The sequence below is a fragment of the Cucurbita moschata genome, unplaced genomic scaffold (assembly GCF_002738365.1).
Source record: "Cucurbita moschata cultivar Rifu unplaced genomic scaffold, Cmos_1.0 Cmo_Scf00083, whole genome shotgun sequence".
Taxonomy (NCBI): domain Eukaryota; kingdom Viridiplantae; phylum Streptophyta; class Magnoliopsida; order Cucurbitales; family Cucurbitaceae; genus Cucurbita; species Cucurbita moschata.
Genome location: NW_019268599.1, coordinates 520505 through 528004, shown reverse-complemented (window position 1 = coordinate 528004; position 7500 = coordinate 520505).

The window sequence follows — 7500 nt, the reverse complement described above, 5'->3', positions numbered from 1 at the left end:
ATGAAGAATTATGGAAGTTGTGTGTGAAAAATGTGGGGGAAGTAGATGAATTTAAATAGAAAAGAAGGTGGCAAAAGGTAGGAATTAATATTGACCATTGTATTGGGTTGAAAGAGAAATGGGAGGTAGAGATTAAAAGTAAATAGTAAGAAAGTTTTCCAAATTTATTATAATTATTATTTTTAAATATGATAATATAATAATAATATAATATAAAAATAATAAAAATCGATAGAGTCACGATCAAATGACAAATTCAAAATTTATTATATATATAATAATATAATAATATAATAATAATAAAGAGTAATGTGAGTAATGGATAAGTCAAAATTTTAAAATTCATTATAAATATAATAATATAATAATATAATATAGTAATAATAAAAATCGATGTAAGTAACGGTTAGATTGAAATTTATATTATGTATAAGTAATTTTATTTAGGAATATAATAATGAGAAAAACTCCACAATTTGTTACTCTTCCAAAATTATAAATGTCATATTTTGATTTGTCCATCATTTTGATTTAGCTACCTCATCATCACGTTAGGTATGTTGTATCGACTACCTCATCATCACGTTAGGTATGTTGTATCGACTGTAATTTCTTCGTTTTAGCTCTGATTTGAGTAATTGAAAAGTCGTTGAAATCATTATTCTCGATTGTGGACAATTAAAAATACTGAAAATGGTTAATAATTAAAAGTAAGTTTTTTTATCATCCAAGCATCACTCAATTAATTAATATGAGTTTAAGGGCCAAAAAACCAACCTTTGGAAGTGTGTAAACTTAGTTTACTAACACTTTAATAATTGGAATTAAGCATATATGCTGAGACATATTTAGATTTATCCTTAATCCATATTATTTGTATTTTGGATATAGACCATATAAAAGTTTTGAGGCGTAAGAAATATTCATAGTTATCCAGCTGCTAGGATATTTGACTTTCACCTAAGATATTTAGATTCTATTTTTAGCGAAAACTTAGTATCTTTTTGTTGGATGATATTTAGATTTTATCCTTAAATATGTTTGTTTGTTTGTTTTTTTTTTTTTGGGATATTTGTGTAACTATCCAAAAGTTGGCATTGAGAACAAAAACAAATATTCATTGTCGTCTAGCTATTCATTGTCTTCTAGCGTTAGGATATCTAGCTTTCACCAAGGAGACCTAGGTTCAATTTTCGACAATGGAAATCCTGTTATCTTTCTGTAGGATATTTTGATTTTATCCTTAATCCATATTGTTTATATTTTGGATATCGAGCATTGAGAAGTTTAGAGGTGTTTAGGATTAAGATTAAAGAAATATCCATTGTCATTCAGTGGTTATGTCATTCGGTTTTCACCTACGAGACTCAGGTTCAATTCTTGGTAATTGAAAACCCACCATCGTCTAGCATAGATGCCCCTTCACCCTAATTAGTTCATCATCCCAAGAAATCCCAAGTAATACAAAGCAGTGGTTTCGACTCGATTGGTCTTAATAAAGTGTGCATGACAATTTGGTATCTGATCTTTTGAAATTCTTAGTATGCTCTGTGGTTGCTTGGTACAACACGTGGGCAACATGTATGATGTCCTTGTGATCTTTGGGAGATCGTTGGCAGGTGCGAAACCACGCCTCCAGAGGAGGATTCTAATGGCGCCTTGCACAAATGAAGGATCAAAGCAGGCAAAACAATGTTTGCCTTGATGAAGACCACAACCATAACTCTCAAGAGAAGAGATTTGAAGGCGCCAAATGAAGGATCAAAGCAGGCAAAGCAATGTTTGCCTTGAAAACCACAACCATAACTCTCAAGAGAAGAGATTTGAAGGCATTTGCTACAATTGCGGGAAGAAGGGCCACATGTCCAGAGATTGTTGGTCCAAGAAAAAATCGTGGCATCCTCCAACATGAGATGGAGGAGGAATGGGATGCATCGTGGCATCCTCCAACATGAGATGGAGGAGGAATGGGATGCAGAGGTATTGTATGCCATAGAAGAAGATGAGCCATGGTGGGAAGAGTGCCACCAACATGAGATGGAGGAGGAGGGAAGAAGGGTCACATGTCCAGATATTGTTGGTCCAAGAAAAAATCGTGGCATCCTCCAACATGAGATGGAGGAGGAATGGGATGCAAGAGGTATTGTATGCCATAGAAGAAGATAAGCCATTGCGGGAAGAATGCCATCAACATGAGATGGAGGAGGAATGAGATGCAGAGGTATTGTATGCCATAGAAGAAGATGAGCCATTGCGGGAAGAAGGGCCACATGTCCATAGATTGTTGGTCCAAGAAAAAATCTGTTGAAAGCAATGTGGCATCCTCCAACATGGAGATGGAGGAGGAATGGAATGTAGAGCTATTGTATGCCATAGAAGAAGATGAGCTAGCACTCATGGCGATGATGGGAGATCATATCGAATATGAGAATGATTGGATCGTTGATTCAGGATACTCAGACCATATGACTGGCGATCAGAGGAAATTGCAAGATAAGAAAGAGCACAAAGGAAGTTGTATGGTATGCACAACAAATAACACACAATTGTCAATTGCTCATTTCGGCAATAAGGCATGATTGCCTGGCAATAAATCTGATGTAGTGTCACTACATAATGTCTATCATGTACCAGGAATAAAGAAGAATTTGTTGTCAGTATCACAACTAACAACATTAGGAAACTATGTCTTGTTTGGGCCAGAAGATGTAAAAGTCTATGAAGATATTAAGATAACAGGAAAGCTGACAATAGAAGGACGAAGAGTGGATTTCGTTTACATTCTATCTGCAGAGTCTACCTATGTTGACAAGACTCAGAAGAATGAGACAACAAATCTATGGCATGCAAGATTGGGACATGTTGACTACCACAAGTTGAAGTTGATTATGAAAAAATTCATGCTCAAGGGTCTACCTCAACTTGAAGTCAAAACAGATGTTGTTTGTGCTGGATGTCAATATGGTAAAGCTCATCAATTACCATACAAAAAGTCCGGTTTCAAAGCAAAGAAACCATTAGAGTTAATTCACTCTGATTTGTTTGGTCCAGTCAAACAAGCATCGATCAGCAAAATGCGGTATATGGTGACGTTCATTGGCTATTATTTAAGATATGTGTGGATTTTCTTTATGAAAGAAAAGTCTGACATGTTCTCAAAATTTCAAGAATTTAAGATGATGATCGAAAGAGAAGTAGGAGTGAAGATCTGTTGCCTACGTTTAAACAACGGTGGAGAATACACATCAAATGAGTTCGATCAATATTGACACGAGTGTGGGATACGACGTCAGTTTACATGTGCCAACACGCCACAACAAAATGGTGTAGCAGAAAGAAAGAATCGACATCTTGTAGAAATCTGTCGAAGCATGTTACGTGCAAAGAATGTTCCAAGAAGATTTTGGGCTAAAGCTATGTGAACGGCTGCCCATGCGATCGACAAGCTTCTCCAGCCAAGGCTAGGGTTTGTCTCACCATTTGAGATACTATGGGACATGAAACCTACAGTTAGCTACTTTCGAGTATTTGGTTGTGTTTGCTATGTATTTGTGCCTGACCATCTACGTAGCAAGTTTGACAAGAAAGCAGACAAGTGTATATTTGTTGGATATGACAATCAATGGAAAGGGTGGAAGTGTTGTGATCTAACAAGTGGAAAGTACTATACATCAAGAGATGTAGTTTTCGATGAAGCATCTTCATGGTGGTCCTTAGAGAAGAAAGACTTACCCGATTCAAACAAAATCGAAGAAATTTTGCAACAGAAGATGGGGGAGCAAACTATGCACATTCATTTAAATGTTGATGTGCCTGAAGATCCAAGTGATATTGATGTTGATGAACAAAAAGTGATTCAATCAAGAGAATCTGATAAAAATGAAACGACACATCAACAACTTAAGCGATCAAATAGAATCCAAAGGTCAAATCCTAAGTATGCCAACACAACTATTGTAGAAGACGAAGATAATAAGTCAGAGACATGAAGAAGCTTGGCGGAAAGCGATGAAGGAAGAATACGAATGACCAAGTAGCAAATGTGTTTACAAAAGAGCTAACATGAGAGCTTTCATTGTTAGCTCAACATGGTGTAACGAATGAGGACTAGTGCTGAGGGGGAGTGTTTAAATATCATCAAGAGCCAAATAGAGTTAAACGCAACTTTGTATGTTAGGAAAATGATTTAGAAATTTTAGGAATAAATTTAGGAAAATGATTTAGGAATACATTTAGTAAAATGATTTACATACTTTAGTAAACCCGTTGAGAAATTTTAGGAATAGATTACCCAATGTCTAGTATAAATATCCCTTTACCCTACTTAGTTCCATCCCAAGTAATCCCAAGCAATAAAAAGTAGTGGTTATTCCTTCATCCCGAGAAATCCCAAGCAATACAAAGTAGTGGTTTTGACATAGTGTCTTGTAAATCTCTTTCCGATTGGTCTTAACAAAGTGTGCGAGTGTTTCCCACAGACAGTTGTGTTCAACATTGAGGACAAAGAAATATAGACGCGTTGTAGGATATTTGGCTTTCACTCAAGATGCTCGGGTTCAATTCCTGGTAATGAAAAACCTAGTATCAATATTTGGATTTTTTTCCTTAATCAATCTCGTTTGTATTTTGAATATCTATATAACCACCGAGAGAAGTTTAGAGGTGTTGAGAATAAAGAAATATCCATTGTTATTGTCCAGCGAGTCTCTGCAATGGAATTGTATAATCATCAAGAAGTTTAGAGGTGTTAAGGACAAAGAAATATCCATTGTCGTTCTGCAGTCAGGATATCCCAAGAGACCCGAGCTTAATTCTCGACAATGGATATTTAGTTAGAGGTGTTTACAGGCGTTGAGGATAAAGAACTGTATAATAGGCGTTGTTCTATAATCATCAAGAAGTTTAGTTAGAGGTGTTTACAGGCGTTGAGGATAAAGAAATATCCAGTTCTCTATAATGGAATTGTATAATCATCCAGAAGTTTAGAGGTGTTGAGGACAAAGAAATATCCTGTGGTATTCACCCAAGAGACCTGAGTTCAATTCTCGGCAATGGAAAACTTGTATCATTTTCTTAGTATAAGTAGTACTTATAAGATACCATTCCGTAGGATTGGACATCTGTATAACCATTGAGAAGTTTAGAGGCGTAGGACAAAGAAACATTCATTGTTGTTCAATTGGCTTTCGCTCAAGAGGAGTTCAATTCATGGCCTTAATATTTGGACTTTACCCTTAATAATCTCGTTTTTATTCTGTATATTTGTATAATTATTAAGAAGTTTTTGTATTAACCATCGAGAAGTTTAAAGGCGTTGAAGACAAAAAAATATCCATTGTAGTTCAGCGGTTAGGATATCTGGCAAAAGACCCGAGTTCCATTCCTGATAATGGAAAACTTGGTTATGATATATATCGTTGGTATTTTGGATATCTCAATAATAGAAGTTTAGAGGCATTGAGGATAAAGAAACAACAATAACTATTTTGGACATCTGTATAACCATTGAGAAGTTTAGAGGTGTTGATGATGACAAAGAAATATTCATTGTCGTCCAACGATAGGATATCTAGCTTTCACCTAGGAGACCTACGTTCAATTCTTGGCAATGGAAAACTTGGTTAGGATATTTATATTTTATCCTTAATCCATATCGTTTGTATTTTGGATATTCGAATAACCATCGAGAAGTTTAGAGGTGTTGATGACAAAGAAACATCCATTGTAGTCCAACGGTTAGGATATTTGGTTCTCACCTAGGAGGCTTTGGTTCAATTCTCGGTAATGGAAAACTTGGTATTATTGTACCATTTTATAGGATATTTAAATTTAGAGGCATTATTAACAAATAAATATACATTGTTGTCAAGTGGTTAGGATATTTGGCTTTTAGTTAGGAGACTCGAGTTTAATTCTCAGCGATGGGAAAGGAGGATATTTAGATTTTATCCTTAATCCATATCATTTGTATTTTTCACCTAGGAAACCCGGTTCAATTCCTGGCAATAGAATACTTGGTTAGAATATTCATATTTTATCCTTAATCCATATGGTTGATATTTTGGATACCTCCATATAGAAGTGTAGAGGGTTGAAGACAAAGAAACAACAATAACTTGATGCCATTTGTGGTACCTAGGAGATACCATTTTGTAGGATTTTTTTTTATATTATCCTTACTCCATTTCGTTTGTATTTTAGACATTTGTATAATCATCGAAAAGTTTAGAGGCATTTATGACAAAGAAATATCCATTGTTGTCTAATGATTAGGATATTTGAATTTCACTCGGGAGACCTAAGTTTAATTCTCGGCAATGGAAAACTAGGTTATAGGTATTTTGGATATTGGTATAACCATCGAAAATTTTAGAGGCGTTAACAACATAGAAATATCCATTGTTGTCCAGCGGTTAGGATATTTAGCATTCACCCAAGAGATTCAAGTTCAATTCCCATCAATGGAAAACTTTGTATACTTAGTATCCAATAGTTAGGATATTTGGCTTTTACCTAAGAAACTTGGTTAGGATAATATATATTTTTATTATCCCTTAATCCATATAGTTGGTATTTTAGAGGAGGGAGTGCTATTAGAAATTTTATTATTTATTTATTTATTTTACAAATTTCTTGTAGTCGAGCTTCTTGGTCGGGGTCTGTCATTGCATAAAATTCCTAAAAGTATTTTAACAATGAGGACAATAACTTGGTGCCATTTTGTAATACTTTTTTGATTTTATCCTTAATCAATCTCGTTCGTATTTTGGATATCTATATAACCATCAATTAGTTTAGAGGTGTTGAGGACAAAGAAACATCCATTGTTGTTCATAGGATATTTGGCTTCCACCGAAGAGATTTGTGTTCAATTCATGGCCATGAAAAACTTAGTATCAATATGCGAACTTTATCCTTAATCATCTTGTTTGTATTCTGTATATTTGTATAACCATTAAGAAGTTTATAAGTGGTACCTAGGAGATACCATTTTGTAGGTTTTTTTGATTTTATCCTTAATCCATCTCGTTTGTATTTTGGACATCTGTATAACCATCTAGAAGTTTAGAGCGTTGATGACAAAAAAATATTCAGAAGTTTAGAGGCATTGAGGACAAAGAAATGTTCATTGTCTTCTAGCAGTTAGGATATTTGGCTTTCACCCAGGAGACCTAAACTAGGCTTTGAGGACAATGAAACATCCATTCTTATTGAGGCTTTGAGGACAATGAAACATCCATTCTTGTTTAGTGGTTAGGATATTTGACTTTCACCAAGAGACTTGAGTTCCATTTTTGACCATGGAAAACTTAGTATCAATATTTGGACTTTATCCTTAATCATCTCATCTCGTTTGTATTTTATATATTTGTATAAGAAGCGAGAAACCATTTTGTAGGATTTTATCCTTAGTCCATTGAGAAGTTCAGAGGCATTGATGTAAAAAAAAATATCTATTCACCTGGAAGGCCGAGGTTTTTTTTTTTTTTTTTTTTGGAT